This window comes from Macaca fascicularis, chromosome 5 (assembly GCF_037993035.2).
Source record: "Macaca fascicularis isolate 582-1 chromosome 5, T2T-MFA8v1.1".
NCBI classification, from domain to species: domain Eukaryota; kingdom Metazoa; phylum Chordata; class Mammalia; order Primates; family Cercopithecidae; genus Macaca; species Macaca fascicularis.
Genome location: NC_088379.1, coordinates 147,229,927 through 147,246,240, shown reverse-complemented (window position 1 = coordinate 147,246,240; position 16,314 = coordinate 147,229,927). Strand labels below are relative to the sequence as shown.

Sequence of the window (16,314 nt, the reverse complement as noted above, 5' to 3'; positions counted from 1 at the left end):
TTGACTAAAGACTTGACTAAAGATTCAAGTCTCCATTTACAAGCAACATCAGACATTGGACATGCATGTGGGAGAACATCAGATATAACACCAGTTATAAGTCAGTGTGAATGAGGGAACTAACTTATTAAATATATGTATTGCAGTATTTTGTGCAAAAAAGTTAAGGACCCAAGCCTTTAAAAATGTGTTTTACACGTTTGGAATTTGTCTTGGAGGGGGCTGTTGTTCAATTCTACATTTCTTTTCCCCATTGCATTAAGCACAAAACATTTGAGCAGTCAAAAATCAGAGAGCTTGGAATGTATTTGGAATTCATCTATAAATAGTATAAATATGTTGAGATATTCACAATGATAAGTGAAGTTTTAATAAAGTAGGAAAATTATATTTTAACCAAAAGCTATAATCAAAGTCTACTTGTTACTACTTGTTGTTTAATCATGAACAATTTGCTCACTGATTTATATTCTGTTGTTTAGTTGAAATATGTCAGGTGGCAGAGCGTTTATTCATAACCTAATGAATGTGGTATCAAAATATTACAGTGGCATATGCATGCCCATGTGTGGATAGTTAAAAAATGTCACTTGCAGATTTTATATTATGATTTATATATTTTATTTCAAATCAAATATTATTTTTGGCCAAAATGAACTTAAGTACATGGAGATTCTTTGGCAGCCACATACTTTCAGTATTAAATTTTTTAATGATCTGAAAAGTTAATAATGTAAGTAAAACTATTTTTCTTTAGTAATTAATGAAAAAGAGTTTATTGTAACTTGGATGTTAATGATTTTTTTAACAAACTATAATTTTTATCAAGCTACTGATAAAAATTCTGAGACTTTTTTCCAAATTATATTTTTTGTATTAATTCTTGAAAAGTATATGTGGTCCCCAGTTCAGCAGCATCAGCATCACCAGGAAACCTGTTAGCAATGCAAATCCTCAGGCCCAGCTGTGAATCTACTAAACTCTCCCTGAGTCTCTGTTTTAATGGGCCTTTGAGGTGACTTCTGATTCATGCTAATGTTTGAGAACTAATAATACGCCATCCTTACTCAAAACATATATTATAAATTAGGTTGCTGGCAAAGTCTGTGAAGGGTTCCAGTACTAAAACCAATCATATTGCTAAAGAAATATGTAGAGGCACTGTTGAAATACAAAATAATTCTACATTCAAGTAGCTCTTCGTAGGAATGTAACTCTGAAAAATTGTAGCCCGGGCAACATGGTGAAACTCCATCTCTACAAAAAATACAAAAATTAGCCAGGCATGATGGTGTGCGCCTGTGATCCCAGCTACTCAGGAGGCTGAGGGTTGGGAGGATCGCTTGAGCCCGGGAGACGAAGCTGCAGTGAGCCAAGATTGTGCCACTGCACTCCAGCCTGGGTGATATAGTGAGACTCTGTCTCAAAATAACAACAACAACAAAACAACATGTGATTCTATATGTTGCCAATTAAATATTAAACAAGTGTTTTTGAAAACATGTAAATATATTTCTCTCCTTGCAAATAAGATGGAATTTTGTATAAAACCAATTGCATTTCATTGCTTACACAGTTGTCTGAACATACTGGATTTTTTTCTGATATTTTGTTTCCTGTATTTTTGAGACAACTCTCTTTGACACAGAATGGAGTTGTAGTATGACTGTGGTTGTGCTCCATAACAAAAGTACAAATCCAATCTATACAATTATAATGACATATGGGTTTATTCCTCCTATAGACACATTGCAAGCCAAAGAATGATTTGAGTTGTGCTCTATTTAAGGGAAAAAAAAAAATACAGCTTTTATAAGAGTATGAGTAGAGGTTAGGCCATTTGCTAAGAAGGAAAAAACTGTCATGCTGGGTCATATCCATAATCCATATAATCTATTATTTTCCTTCTTTCATAGCGAAATCAAGGGATAATTTGTGTCAATGTTAAAGGATAGGTTAATTTCTTAAACATATTACTGGCCAGGCGTGGTGGCTCATGCCTGTAATCCCAGCACTTTGGGAGGCCAAAATGGGCGGATCACGAGGTCAGGAGATCGAGACCATCCTGGCTAACACAGTCAAACCCCGTCTCTACTAAAAATACAAAAATTAGCCGGGCGCGGTGGCGGGCTCCTGTAGTCCCAGCTACTTGGGAGGCTGAGGCAGGAGAATGGCATGAACCCGGGAGGCGGAGCTTGCAGTGAGTAGAGATTGTGCCACTGCACTCTAGCCTGGGCGACAGAGCAAGATTCCATCTCAAAACAAACAAACAAACAAAAAAAATATTACTTTCACTTTTTAATTCATTATTGACGTGCTGACTCTTAATTTATTGATCCTCTTTTTAAATTATTTATGAATTAAGCAGGTGAATTCTATTTTGGAAGTAAAAAAAGGTTTCTTCTCCAAAGATTTTCTTAACTTTAAGGGATATCCCTGACTTTTGTGATATCAGGACTTAATGATAAATTAATTTTAGCTTATATATTCACTCCCAGTCAAGTAGCTCTCATCTTTTTACTCTTCTCATATAGAAACATTTGTGGACTAAATGTTCTTTCCAAAATGTCATCTAATTCTGTTATATATGTAGCAATTTTAATTTATAGTCTCAATTCAGCAATCTACAAACATGGAATAGTTTTATTTCAGTAACTACTACCAGTTTTATGAAGCACTCATCAACCTTTAGAAGTTAGTAATTGGGAATAGGAAATGGATAATTAAAGTTGCCAATCAACATGCCCTTTCAATATGTTTAGCATAGTCTAGTGCTTTTAGACTACTTAAAATCTCAGTTTCATTTGGAAGAAATATTCAGCCAAGTTCAGATATTATTATCCTCCACCCCCATCTTCCTTGCAACTGTAGAAAGGCCATTAGTGGAAGTCTTGGTAGGGCTGGGTGGCCTCTGTGTCTTTCTTTCTTTTGGGGAATTCATGGGATCTAGATCTGGGATGTGCCTGTTACAGAGAAAGAGGCCACATATAGGAATCCCAGAAGTTCCTTTCCTGTAAATCTTTGCTGAATCTTCATCTACAGAAAATAATATATTGTTGGTCCTCAGTATCCGTGTGATCTGTGTCCGCAGATTCAATCAACCCCAGATCAAAAATATTTGGGAAAAAAAGTGCAATGACAAAAGTATTAAAATTTTTAAAACATAGTCTAAGAGCTATTTACATAGAATTTATATTGCATGAAGTATTATAATTAATCTAGAGATAATTTAAAGTATAGGGGATGATGTGCTTAGGTTATTTGCAAACACTATGCCATTTTATATAAGAAAATTGAGCATCTGTGATTTTGGTATCTTCTGGAGTTTTGGATCCAATCCTCCTTGGGTACCAAGGGACAACTTATATATCTGTCAGATAGACAAAGCTGTTGATGACTGCTCTATCTGGGCACATGTATTGTGTGTTTCTCCCACCAAATCTCCTCTGCATGTGATGCAGCTCTCAGACAGTTGTTCTGCTGACTCTAAGGCACGAGAAATCTTCAGAAGTTACTTCCCCTCAGGTCCTACCTGTGATACTCACTGGCCCCTTTGATCAGCCTGGGAATTCCAGTGTGGCAGTTATTAGTGCTTCTCCCTTTTCTCGCTCTAATCTTCCTGTTGGGCTTGATGATCTCAGACATCCTTCACGTTCCCTTTTGTGCCTACCTAAAGCATTCAGACACTTACATTTTGTGCTAGAAATAAAATAAAATAGTACTTCTGTAAATCACTAACACAAACTGCTCCGTGTTTAAAGTCACCACCGCATCTTATACATGATTCAGGGCTTCTGAAGGAAGCAGATAAAGCCCCTTCTGTCTTCCTCTTCCCTTTAAGGGAGGAAGAAACAACTCTCAAAGTATTACGGCTAAATTCTGTGTCCTTTCTCTAATAATAATGCCCATATCCTTTGTGTTTTATCTGAAATAAAGAAGAAGGATATTGTCATACTGCTCTAATGAAATTGTACCATAATGATTCCTATGCTAGCACTATAAGGGTGAGCTTACTAGCACTGTGAGCTAAGAAAGAAAACAGGGCTTTTTTTTTTTTAACCTGTTCTATACTTTTTATACAATATTTGACATGCCAGTGTTTTGTATATAGTGTTTCATCAACTACATCAATAAGGATTATATACAAAATATTTTTTAGAAAAAGAAATTTAGTATTGTAATGAGGGTATGTAGAATGTAGTGTGTGTGTATGTGTGTATGTGTGTGTGTGTGTGTTTATGAACAATTTTCACTGTAAGTCTCACATTAAATTTAGCAGATATTGGTGGAGATAATATTACATGTAAAAGTCTATTCTATTCAGTTTGGATGATGAAAGATGAATAAGATACAGTCGATGCCCTAGTAGCTTTCAATTTAATGACTCAAGGTAATCAAAGAATAATCTACATTAAAGCTAAACCTCTTTCTGAAACAATAGTTGCTCTTTTGGAGTGTTGATTCATTTTCTGAATAATTTAGTTTTGTTGTTGCTGTTGTTCAAACAATTTTACTTTCTACCAACTTCTGACACTCATTGTATAGTTATGCATTGTCACAGATTTTATTTTTGCACTAGGAAAAATAAAACATCATCTGCATCACTTATATTTATAAAAATAAGAAAATAGGATAAGAACCCAATATTTTATAGATAACTAATTTCAGAGGAATTATTTGACTAGTTTTCTATGTAGTCCACATGGAAAACATACGTTATAAAATGAGAACATTCATAAGTGTAAGGAAAGGAAGACTAAGGATCCCATAAGAGGTAGAAATTATTGGAGATTAAGTCAAATAAGCTAAATGAGAAGAATACCATCCACGTGAAAATGAGCAAGAATATCAAATGTGTTGATGAAAGAAGAATGAGGATGAAAGTGAAGCTATTGGATTTGATGATTGTGAATCATTAATGACATTTAATGGAGTCTTTAATAAAAAGCATGGACTGAAATCACATTACAGGCATTTAAGGAGAGGATGCATGTTGTATAATTAGAGAAACAGAGTGGTGAAAGCTACTCTCTTAGGAAACGTAACAGTGGATACAAATAGAGAAATTAAAAAATAGGCTGAATGCAATAGAATCAAGTGAGAGAGTTTTTCTTGAGTCTTTTTTTCCCAAGGTGGTAAATTGATGCATGTTTAAAGACAGTTGGAAATTTCAGGGTGGAAGTTATGGGCAAAGGATCTATACTTGATCCTGCTGAGAGGTTCTAGGGAGGTAACAGTGATGAGGGCCCTGAGACTAGCCAGAAAGCTAACCAGAAGCCATAAGACAGCAGAGGACTAGGCCTCTCATATGATGTAGAGACTGAAAATGTAGTACTCTGGCTTCCAGAGAAAAAGAAATATATGCCATGCTTGGCTGAGGCCCTTTAACGCCTGAAGAATTCCAGCAAAAGGTCACAGAAAACTCTTGAAGACTGATACAAAGGTTTTGAAAGAATCCTAAATGTAGTATGGGGTTGGTCTTCAGACCTCTGCTGATACAACACTTTCTCTCACGTCTCCCGTGGTCCTTTGGTTGCTTCAGAGGAAAAGCTTAAAAAAAAATAAAAAAGGCTTTTTCACATCTACCTTACCAACTAAAAATCTGATCAATCATGGTTCTCTCTGATATCCTTTTAAATTCTTTTAGCATAATTATTAAGATATAACCCTTAAATATAATGTGTAAAAGCTGTGAGTGCATGTCAATGACTTAGGTTTAGTTTAAGTAAACTAACAGTACATTTAGTTAATAGGGCACAATTTATTTATATTAAGGTATTCTGTGTCCTTTGAACTTACATTTTTAGTTAGCATTTTCCATTTTTAGTATTTCAATTTATCTTAAATCTTATTTAAAATATAGATTCATGGAGCAAAGATGGCTTAAGTCAAGGTACAACTAGAAAGAAAATTATAGAAACTAAAAATAATATGAAATTTATAAAAAGTAAAAGAACTCCATTGGGACAAGTAAACCTTCCCATGAGAGGATTTCACAGAAGCAGGTGAGAAGGAGGAGCTTTACTCTAAGTACAATGTGGAATATCTAAAATTGAATTTTGTTAGGTCAAATAATGGAGCAACTCACCCCTAATATTGAATACTCTGTCCATACAGCCATTGAATATACACCAAATTTTTCCAACACAGGAGAGAACTCTCTAGTACATCAAGATAATTGTTCCAGAACAAGTATGTGATAATGCTTTTCTGAATGAGATTATTAGATTTTGTTTTCAAAACAAAAGAACAAAGCTACTAAGATATACAGAATCATATTCCATATATAATAAACTTACAAATCCATACACATGAGGTTATTGCTGAGAATCAGAAAACTAGCTACAACATTTATAACACAGATTGTGCTCTGGAAGAAATCAACACTAGATTTTGGCAGACTTCTTTAGCAAACTGCATTGTTGGACTCTCCATACTGTTCTAAAGCCACAGACTGTGGAAAAGCAGTCAGTATCACATGTTAACAGATACCTTGTATTAGAAAAGGATAATATCACTGAGAAACAGAATATAAATTGATATATAGTTGGTACATATATCAGGGAGAAGAGTTGAGAGTTGTACTACATTTTATCTGTCTAACGATGAGAATTAAGGCTACTTAAGTGAGTATTTCTTTCATAGTTGTGACTTGATGAGCTCTGTCACAGACCCCAGAAATATATGGTGGAATCAATACTGATAGTACCAGTTGTGTGTGAATTGCATGCTCCATAAACAAAAAAGGGTGCATCTGAATACCAATCCACTTTCTGCTTATTTACCTAAAACTGGAATCATGTGTGTTGACACCCCAATGTGGCTCATTGCTGCCACAAGTTTCAATGTGCTGCTTTCACTTTCTCAGAACATGCCATGGTTGTTATTCCTCATTTCTGCTTTTCAGAGCCCTCTATCCTTAGAAACTATCACTTATCTTGAGCCTGGATTCCCAGACTTCACCCATAAAAGGTCTTCAAACAATCAGATTGTTTCTGATTAGCACAGAGACTTTCTGATATGTTAACTATTTCCCAGGTTCTACAGTAATTTCTAAGTTATTAATCACTTTTCCATACATGGTAATACTCAGTTTCCTCTGAACAGTTCACATTTATATAAAGAGATCTTTTCTGAATGTTAAGAGAGCCTCTCCACATTACAGAACAGTGATTTCAGAGGTGGCCATTTTTCTCTCAACTAAGGTTCAACAGTGACAAAAAGCACTTTTTTTTTTGCCTCAGCCTCCCGAGTAGCTGGGACTACAGGCGCCTGCCACCTCACCCGGCTAGGTTTTTGTATTTTTTTAGTAGAGACGGCATTTCACCATGTTAGCCAGGATGGTCTCGATCTCCTGACCTCGTGATCCGCCCATCTCGGCCTCCCAAAGTGCTGGGATTACAGGCTTGAGCCACCGTGCCCGGCAAAAAAGCACTTTTAAACTTTGCCGCTTTATCATCATACTCTCCCTTCCAAATATCTCTTTTCTCTCTGCATCATTTTCACTGTCTGTAAACTGAGGAGGAGGTCAAGCTTATCCAAGAAGGGGTTAACCTGCAAACAAGATCAGCAAGAGAAGGGCAATTGAATTAGGATATTAGCCTAGGCTATACTGAGGTAAAATTAAAAAATGATGCCAAGTGCTCATTGGCAGTATTCATCAGGCCCCAGACAGGAAATCAAGAAGTCTAGGAATTTACAGATTAAGCAGAGTTTGGTGAAGTCACCAAGAGTTTAGCAATACTGAGTTGCTACTAACCCAGGTGCTAAAAGGACAAACGTCAGAGGTAGTGTCACCAGAGGCCAAAAGCTGGGGCTATCCCTCTGGATCTGGATCTAGAATGTTGTTGAGGACTGTCTAGCAAAACCTGGGACCGTGAATGCAAAAGTTTCCCAGTGGGAGCTGGAGCCATAGAAAAGACATAACCACTTCCAGGGGCCCATAAGAAGCAGAAAGGTGGGAGAGCAACAGGCTGGCTTCTATCTTCCTCCTGCCCTTGACTCTCCCTCTGGCTCCTCATTGCCCAGAGTTAAGTGTAAGTTAGCCTGGAAAATGAGGTTTCCTGTGATAAAGAGCAGAATGGGGAATGGTACATATAGAAATGAGGGCACATCAGCAATTGATCAGCATCATCGACCCCTGTGCTACTCAGTATCTTTCCTTGCCTTTTACACATACAAGAGTAATTTCAAACAAATCCATATCTGGCTGTAGGGCCAAGATTCTGTGTTTTACCAAGCCCTCCTGGTAATTCTGCCTGCACAGTAAGACCTGAGAACCACTTGCTTGGATTTATAATATGTGATAGAGTTAGCTGTCAAATTTTAAATGTTACGTTTTTGCACTGCATTATACTTTGGACATGAGTGTAAAAGAAGATGAAATTGCCCAGAATGTTAAAACTGTTCATCTTTTATTTATCTGTTGTTTTAACAAATATTAATAGTTGAATGACCTAAGCAAAACGTATATGTAAAACAACTAAGCAGTAATGATGATTCTGTTCAATGTGAGATTACCTTGATTTATAATGTTAAGCTAAGTAAGTGTATCTAAATTTCCTAAACACAAAGAATAATTTTAATATTACAGGGCTTTATATGTTTTTGTTTGTTTGTTTGTTTGTTTTTGAGACGGAGTCTCACTCTGTCGCCCAGGCTGGAGTGCAGTGGCCAGATCTCAGCTCACTGCAAGCTCCACCTCCCGGGTTCCTGCCATTCTCCTGCCTCAGCCTCCCGAGTAGCTGGGACTACAGGTGCCTGCCACCTCACCCGGCTAGAATTTTTTTTTTTTTTGTATTTTTTTTTAGTAGAAACAGGGTTTCACCATGTTAGCCAGAATGGTCTCAATCTCCTGACCTCGTGATCCTCCTGTCTCGGCCTCCCAAAGTGCTGGGATTACAGGCTTGAGCCACCGTGCCCAGCCTATATGGTATTTTTAACAAACTTGAAGACATAAGGATTTAAAGATATGAGAAGATACAAGGATTTTCTTAAATTAACACATGAATATCATTCCAGCAGAAACTATACATTAGACTATTACAGAGTAATAAACAAAATTTACTTGTAATAACTTTGTTTTATAAACATCTCAACTGTCATACCATGTAGACACCCAAATATATAAATGAAAAATCCAGTCAGTTGTCCAAATATTTTGCATATTTTATTTAAAACATGAATATTTGGAAACATCAAGACCACTGAGGAATTCTTCATATATTCATATTTGTCATTGCATAGACATATAAAAATGTGTAAAAGAGATTGGAAATTGAGAGAAATTTTATGTAATACTGCAGGACAAGCTTAAGTTTGAAAATGTCCCAAAAAGAGTAGATAAAAGTGGAATTAAAATTTTTCACCACCCATTTTTTCACCTAAACTCATTCCAGTAAGTCTTTTACCCTTGTAACTTCGTGGAAACTGTTTTTGTCAAGAGCCTACATTGTTAAACCCAATGCTCAGTCATTTGCCCTCATCTTCCTTGATCTAGTAACAAGTGTGACATGGTTATTTTTTCCTTCTTTTGTCACTTGGCTTCTTAGCCACTACAGTCTGTGATTTCTCCTGCTCTATGGCTGCTTCTTTTAAATCTCTATTCCTCATTATCTTTCCAACGTCTAATTTTGGAGTGGCCTAGGATTCAGTCCACGGATGTCTACTCTGCTCCCCAATTGAACACAGCCTAGTTACTTTAAATACCTGCTATTAACTATCCGTGTTCATATCTACATCTCCAGCCCATCTCTCTTTCTTAAACTCTTGTATCCTGCTTAACACCTTAATCTTTGTTCCTGATAAGCCCTTAAAAAGCTGTTCTTCCTACAGTCTTCCCCATCTACATTTATATCAATTTCAACGATTTAGTTGCTTTGGGGAAAAAAATAGCCACCCTTGAGTCCCTTCTTTCACATCCCCTTTCCAGTCCATCAGAAAATTTTACTGGCTCCACTTCCAAAATATATGCCACCAGTTATTATCACCTACATTGCTACAACCCTTCTTACCTCTTCTAGGTATGGGCAACAGCTTCCTCCTAGCATCTTTGTTTCTTCTCTCGCTTCTCGTTCAGCCCACTCATATCCACTACATCCAAAGTGACTATTTTAAAATGAAAGTCTCATTATGTGTCTCCTAAAACTTTTCCAATAAACCCCAATGTTGTTAGTTTTGTTGTTTTTGTTGTTGTTGTTTGTTTGTTTTCAGAATAAAAACCTACATTTTTACGGTGGCATCTAAGGCACCACACAGTCAACCCCTTTGATCCTTTTATCCCTCTCTACCTCTTTCTCTCACTCTTTCCTTACTCTGCTCCACACTGACTCCTGCCCCACATGGACCTCTTACTGTTTCTTGGGACTTTTTAGTGACTCTTTGCTCTGTCTTAAATGCCTTGCCCCTTAGAGGTCACTCACTCACCTCCTCTAAGTCTTTGCCTAAATGTCACTTTCTCAGTAAGGCCTTTCTTAAACACCCTCTTTGAAATTGCAACCTCTTTCCCCCTGGAACCCTTCTCTCTTAATTTTCTTCTATAGCCTCTACCATCATGCAGCATGCAATATGTCATTTACATTATTTGACAGTGACTCCTTGCCGGAATGTAAGCTCCAGGAGGACAAGCACGTTGTTTCTATTCCATTAACATTTGTTGAATGCGTGGTATAAGCTGTTGGATTTTGGAAGTAATTTAATGAAGACTATGAAAAGTAACATTATTTCTGTTAATAATTGTTGAGTGATACAAGGATTAAATCGTGAAATTATTTTGGAATTCACATTATCACATTGAAGGTTCTGAGAAAGTCTGTAGGATGGCTGGCAAACTTTTTCTGTAAAGAGCCAGATAGTAAATAATTCTAGCTTTGTGGGCCATATGATCTCTGTCATCACTCAACTTGGCTACTATAGTGTAAAATAAGCCATAGACAGTATGTAAATCAGGTCGGGTGTGGTGGCTCACACCTATAATCCCAGCACTTTGGAAGGCTGAGGCGGGTGGATCACCTGAGGTCAGGAGTTTGAGACCAGCCTGGCTAACATGGTGAAACCCTGTCTCTACTGAAAAATACAAAAAAAAATTAGCAGGCATGGTTGCGGGCTCCTGTAATCCCAGCTACTCAGGAGGCTGAGGCAGGATAATTGCTTGAACCAGGAAGGGGGAGGTTGCAGTGAGCTGAGATCGCGCCATTGCACTCCTGCCTGGGCAACAAGAGTGAAACTCTGTCTCAAAAAAATAAATTAATTAAATAAAATAAATTAAAAAATGAACATGACTGAGTTTTAATAAAAATGTATTTACGAAAATAAAAAAATGTATGACCTGGGGTTAGCCTGCAAATCATAGTTTGCTCACCCTAATCTATAGTATCTAAATTAATTTTGTTTAAAATAGCTTTTTTTTTTTCATTATGGGAATAGAAAAAATTATCTGAAACCCTCATTTTCATTTTTTTTTTAAAGTAAGTGTTCCCCAGGACATAGTTTAAGAAATATTGACCTAGTCCAACCCCATCATTTGCTATGAGGGACTTAGGGTCGTTCACATACCCTTTAGTAGGAGAACAGAGACTAAATTCCATGTTCTCTGACTCCCAGTCAAATGTTCTTTTAATTTATATGCTGCTGCTCCACCATTGCTGTCTAATGGCTTCTGCACTGAATTTAAGATTGTAGATTTTTAAATATTTGAATATTTCCAGCACCATGCTTTTATTTTCCATACATATATTTTTACACACTTGTAATTACAAATTTATTTTAAACTAATTGCAGAAGAAACTCTGATGTACTAACCTTTTGAAGTTTTTAATCCTTTTTAGCATTAAAAAGATTGAGAGAATTTTTTACTATCTTTTGAAGTACTTCTGTTGCTTTTTAAAAGAAAAAGTAAGAAGAAATAATATCCAATTTTTATTTCCTCAATGCATGTTAAATCACAGACATAGACTTTTAATGTCCCTTAAATTTTAGACTACATCAAATTATGAAATACAAACAGCAGTACAGGCAGCAAAGATAGACACACATACACACATACAAAGATCCACCTGCTTGGCCAACCAGGCATCAATCTATGTTACTATGTTACTCGGTGGTCCTCATAAATTATAGTCATCAAATCTTTTAGGTAGCCTTATTCTGCTGTAGTATGTGTAGGCACAAACTTAGATGTCTTGCCTTTCAATTAGCCTTACATTTTCTTCATTATTTCCTCTTGACTGAGGCTCTCATCTTTTTTGAATGTCTAACTCTTGCATTCCAGATTCTACTACTCATCAAAGATTGGCTGGCCTCCCAGTATACCAGTCTAGTAAGTCTGCACTTACTGGCATGAAATCAAAAGACATAAATTCAATTGAAAGCTCACTTAGGTGAGTCACTTGGTGTTTTCAATGCCTGCATTTCATTGTCAGCCAAATCAGAATAATTACTTTGTATATACCTTGTATTTCAAAGTACATTCTACCATTATCTCACCAGGGAAAAGAAGTTAGTATTAAAATTTCCACTGTCAATTTCTGTGACTAAAAAGTGTCACATGTACTTATAAATATTAGAGAGATGGTTAAGATGATAATTGTGGTACACTGTCAGCTTTTCAACACAGTCATATATCTGCTGTGTACAAACAACAGAAACAAACAACAATCTAGTTAAATTTGATCGTGAAGTTTTTTCAGTAGTTTGAACGAAACTTCATCTCTTCTCTATCCAATAGTCTCTCTCCTTCTCTGTCATTTCTGGAATCTTTGCAATCTGTGTTGACTTATCTTATTTTTTTCATGAAATCACTGATTCTCTGATAATCTTTCAAACAAAGCATACTTTTTTCTTTCTGGAATGCCTCTATAGGTGAGCTCCTGAAATCATCATTAGGATAAGTTCTTTGGTCCCACACTGCAAAGTAAGATGGATACTGAAAATATTAAGACTCATCATCCTTTTTGGAAATAAATATATAAATTTAACTTCTTGTTAAATCCTTGTTAAACTTCTTGTTAACAAGAAGTGAAATTCAGATATTTATCATAGTATGATGTTCAATCAGACCAACAATTAAAGGTTGACTACATTAGTTCTAACCTTCAATGAAACATCAGATTAAAGACAATTAACAAATTCTTATTTCACTTTTTAGATCCAGTTTTCCAACTGTGTAATTCACTCAGCTATTTGGCATAGTACTCTTCCAAACATTCACTCTTTATTTACCATTCTCCTCCTCGCTGACCCACAACTGCAAGGCCTTTTGTTTCCAGGCCACTTTTTCTTCCACCTTTATTTTGTCATTCTAATTCTGCATCACAGAATGTCAGATAGAGTGAAACTCTCCTTAGAAGCTAAGTAAGGGTGAGAAATTGAAGTCTCAAGGATAAAGTTATCTTTATCAAGTGGGTCAGAAAATAACAGTGCGAGTACATTAATAGATTAATATGTTTTGTTGCCATTGATAAACTGTAAATATATGAGTGTCCCAGATTACCAAATCAGAGACCACATCAAGTCAAAAAAGGGAGCCATATGAATGGAATAAATTGTAGATTTCATATTCTTATTACCTCTATCCTCATTTTGGAGCCTTCCAACACAGCTTTATTTTCATCATCTTCCTGTATTTTACCTCATTTATGCCTTTCCTAATATCTCAGAAATTATTCATTTAACTTATTCTATATAGTAAGAAATATTCAAGACCTAATTCTTCCTTGCCTGCAAGAGCCTGAAGAGGTAGACCACATATGGTGACTATTGGAAAAAGCCCCAATCTTCTCAACCATCTCCCCTTTTCTCTGACTTTCTTACAGTTTGTGATTTAATTCCTTCCACATTATAGGCAACAGGAGAGGCATGGAAAAGGTGAGCCCTTGGTTTTTGGAGAAGGGCTTGTCATGTGTTTGCCTCCCTGGGCTGCCATCTGACCTTGGTGTATTTCACTAGCAGTCTGGCTCTTGCACGGTCAGGAAGGTAGGGCACTGAAATCACCTCAAAAGTTGTATTCCTTCTCTGCCTAAATTTTAAGAAATCCATTCTTAGTCTGTTTTTCAGACGTCTGTGTGGAGAATGCACTTTCAGTGGGCCATTTATTGCTAGGGCTATTGTTGGGGTAAAATGCAGGGACTAGGGAGTTTGACTAGGTGAAACAAAGGAGGCCATTCAACTGCCTTAGGTGCCAGCACCTAGGCCACTTGAGTATGGGCAAAAGTAGTTGTTCACCCAGTTTAACTTGGCTCACAAGAAGACTGAACTGGGGATTTGTGTTAAGCCCTTCTCCGACTCCTGTTTTCTTTCCCATTCTGCTGTATCATCTGTGCTTGAACTATCTTAGACATCCTGAGGAGACTAGAGTTTAGAGTTGGAGAGCCATTTAACAAATCATCTTTAGATTTTTTGACATGACTTTAAAGTGTTTGGAAATTCTGGAATCAAATTATGAGTTCTGTCTTTAAAAAAATATAAGCAGGAAAAAATATGTTATCGTTACATTCTTCTCCTTGCACACCATATTCCATAGTCCCCAATGTACAATGTTGATTGAGGAAATTTCAAATAATTTTTAATACATTGTTTTGAATATAATTTAAAAATTACTTTTAAAGTTTGTTTTTTCCTTTTGCCGTGGGTGATGCAACCTTGAAATTTGTTTAAGACAAGACACTGAAAGTGTGTAGGTCAAAAATATTCAACTCAGACCAAGGTTGGGATCTTGACATTTGATTTTTTTTGTATTGCCATCTTCATAAATTGAAAATTAGAAATGCAATTTTAATAAAGCTGGTTTTGGTGGAGTTTTGTCTTTTCTTATTTTTCAAGATTTTACAGCATCTAGAACAACATAATTTTCAATTTTGAGATATCTCAATGGCTTTTACCTAATTGCATTTGTCTGCTTGCTGGTACAATTAACTATAATTATTTTAGAATTAATTGTAGAAGAGACTTGATATTACAGAATATAGTACTCACCAGAGTAGGCAGTGAAAGCAGTGTTCATCATGTTAATTTTTTCACACTTGGAAGTACAAGCTCTTTAAATTGTTTTTATTTTAGCTGTTCTGTTCTAGTTATTTATTGCCAGATAACAAGCTACCTCAAGTTTACTGTTATGAAATCAGAATGATTTTATTTATGCTCACAGATTCTGTGGGTTAGGTATCAGAAAGGGAAACTGGGGATGGTTTGTCTCTGCTCCACGATGTCCATGACCTTCAGATGAAAGGAAGAGTACCTGGGGGCTGAGAACTGGAGGCATCTGGAGGTTTCTGTACTCACATTCTGGCACCTGGGCTAACTTGATTCAAAGGCTGGGCTCAGCTGTGACTGTTGACTTAAGCACCTAAACAAGACCTTCCATGTGGCTTGGGCTTCTCCCAGCATAGTGGCTGGGTTCTTATAGGGAGCATCTCAAAATGAGGAATACAGTCAGCAAAGTTCCAAGAGAATTAAGCAGGAGAGGCATAATCAATTCAGACCTGGCCTCAGAAGCCACAGAGCATTACTTCTGTCATAGTTCATTAGTCAAGACAGTCACAAGCCCACCCAGATTCAACCTGAGGAGACATACATTCCACATCTCAACAAAAAGTGTTGAAGAATGTAGGACCATGTTTTAAAACCATCACTGCAGGTGTGATAGATTTGCTGCCCTCCAGAAATACTCTGACTTGTCCTTTCCTCATTTTAAATCAACAGTACACATTTGTACTATGGCTGGTCGGTGTTTAAGATACGTATGTAACAATTTACTTACCTTAGAATGCTTTTGATTGCAAGTGACAAAAACTCTTAATTCAAACTAGCTTAAACAATAAAGAAAACTTGCTGATAAACCTCACTGAAAAGTCTAGCAGTAAGGTAGGTTTCAAGAGAAGGTTGGTTCAGTGACTCAGCAGTATAAAACGTATCTCAGGACAGGCACGGTGGCTCACACCTGTAATCCCAGCACTTTGGGAGGCCAAGGCAGGAGAATCACCTGAGGTCAGGAGTTTGAGACCAGCCCCGCCAACATGGTGAAACCTCGTCTCTGCAAAAATACAAAAATTAGCCAGACATGATGGTGGGTGCCTGTAAGCCCAGCTACTCGGGAGTCTGAGCCGGGAGAACCCCTTGAACCAGGGAGGCAGAGGTTGCAGTGAGTCGAGATCCCAGCACTGCATTCCAGCCTGGGTGATAAAGTAAGACTCTGCCTCAAAATAACAAAAACAAACAAACAAACAAACAAAAATCTCCTTTGTATTTTATCATTAGGCTGATCTTATCTTTTATCATGTTAATTTTATCCTACATCTGGTCTCCTCAAGGCTAAAAGAT

General features: G+C 36.7%; 1 protein-coding gene across 7 annotated transcripts in view; it reads left to right on the top strand.

Moving 5' to 3' along the window:
* INPP4B (inositol polyphosphate-4-phosphatase type II B) overlaps positions 1 to 16,314 on the top strand; it is an 822,790-nt gene that overhangs the window by 740,660 nt on the left and 65,816 nt on the right. The gene's annotated exons all lie outside the window — the stretch shown is intronic.